Genomic DNA, 2,229 nt, shown 5'->3' on the forward strand with positions numbered 1-2,229 from the left:
TTTTTTTTTTTTTTTTTTTTTTTTTTTTTTTGAAAAAAGTACGATTATATATCGAGGACATTCTCATATATATTTTAAACGTGACAATAAATTTGGGAAAAATTTCGTTTAAATCATATAAATATTATTCGTTAACGTTATTTTTAACTTTTTAACAAATTTTTAATTAATTATAATGGAAAGGTAGATAAAACTCTTCTCTTTAATATGGTCTTTGTTTAAAATTTCTTATTTTGGAAATAAAATAATTTGTACATTTAGGTAAAAGTATATGCGACAGACATACACGTTGGAACATTTATATACATAAATTTTTAGAATTTACGCTACTCACTGTTGCGGAACGCGTATACAAAATCTTTTTTATTTATTACTACTCGTATATACACGCTACATATTTATTGACGATATGAATTTACGAAATTTAAATGAATCTATCTCTTCAATGTAAAGTCCCAGAGATTCGAAATAAAGATCCTTATAATCTTGTAAAGTAATCATAGATCTTTAAAAAAAAAAAAAAAGAAGAAAACGAATGTAATTAAAAACCTTTTTGTATCATTATTTGAAATGAAATAGCAATATTACGTAAAATAAATTTTTCCTATCGAATATTTTATAACCGTGTAAACGCCACATTCATATATTAAAATCGATTTATATTTTTAATCTAAATATTTTTATTTATATACTTACTCGGTTTAATATAATCGCGTAATAAATATCAGCATGAATGATTTTTATTGAAAACAATTTTATTTATTCGAGTTCAGTTATATTCATTAATTCACTCCAGCTGGCTAGAAATATTTCGACTACTAACGACGAAATTGCCAGAAGGCAGGAAGTAGAACTGGGAAAATGCGGGATCACCGCGAGTCACGAGTTGTTTAAGTGCGGGATTACCGCACTTTCAAAATCTAGTTGTTACTAGTTCGACGAAACTTTTGACTCTCTTCTACGGGCTCGTCAAGGTGTTGAGTCAAAGGAAACTGCGATGCATTGGAAAGTGTACGTACTTATCCAAAAGGTCCATCCTTTCAAGTTGTTGGTTATACGTTTCTCTTACTGTTTCACTTGAGTCAACAAAATACCGGAGGATAATAAATGGTTAAAAGAGCCAAAGGCGTGGTAGTACAATGCAATGAAGATAAAGTAACTCTTTAGAAAATGAGAGCTACTTAGTTTCCCAAGAATAAACATAAAATGTTCGACAAAGTGCGACTTAATCCTCCGAATCATTCTACGATTCTTCAAAATAAACTACGATATACGAAATAGAAACTTTATACTAACGATTCTCTTCCTCTTTCCCATTTTCCATTCTTAAGTATTATTTCTAGTATCATAATCTAAGTATAACTTATAAATAATAAATGATTTAAGAACATTTTTTTATCTTTTTAAAAAATATTTTTAATAGATAATGATTAACTATTCAAAGTTATTACTAACTTAATTTATTGATTAACTATTCGATATTATCGAATTGAAATATCTCGATTTAATGAAATCCTAAGATGGAATTTTTGAAATATCCTAAATAAATAATGATCGATTTTTATTATACTATTTTCGAAGTTGAAAAGTTGTGTATATCGCATGAAATAATCCTATCTAGAATGAGTACTTCTTTTGACGATGGAGTACGTCGCGATGGCTTTAAAATCGGAAGTTGCGGAAAACGAATCGTTTTGCCGATAAATACGTATACCGACATACTGCTACCGTTTCGTCAGTGGAACGACAACGCCACAAATGATGACCCAATGTCGTGAAATATCACCGGTACGATTAAACAATGTCGCCGTGGTTGCTCGATCTATAGGTAACTCGTCGTAATTGATGCATCCACAATACTAACGGCGAACGCCGAACGTACAAATGCAAATTTTTCTTAAATCGAACTTTTGCAAATTTCACTATTTCGTTTTCCTTTCTTTTTTTTTCATTTTAGTTTGTTCTTTTTTTTCAATTTATCTTCCTCTTAAATTTTTTTTATCAGTTAATACAATAAATCTAGAAAAATCGTTGAGAATAACTAACAAAAAAGTAAAGGGATCGATAGAATAGGAAGGGATGTTTGAAAACACGACGGAAAACAATCATTTGTTTTCGCTACTTTGTATGACTTGCTACGGCTCGCTGCATCACTGAATGGTCCATTTTTTACGTTATACAGGGAGAGAGAGAGAGAGAGAGAGAGAGAGAGAGAGAGAGAGAGAGAGA

General features: G+C 29.9%; 1 long non-coding RNA gene across 1 annotated transcript in view; it reads left to right on the forward strand.

The window, feature by feature from the left end:
* Window positions 1-2,229, forward strand: part of LOC122634493 — a 28,658-nt gene that overhangs the window by 22,627 nt on the left and 3,802 nt on the right. The gene's annotated exons all lie outside the window — the stretch shown is intronic.

Source organism: Vespula pensylvanica, chromosome 15, assembly GCF_014466175.1.
Source record: "Vespula pensylvanica isolate Volc-1 chromosome 15, ASM1446617v1, whole genome shotgun sequence".
NCBI lineage: Eukaryota > Metazoa > Arthropoda > Insecta > Hymenoptera > Vespidae > Vespula > Vespula pensylvanica.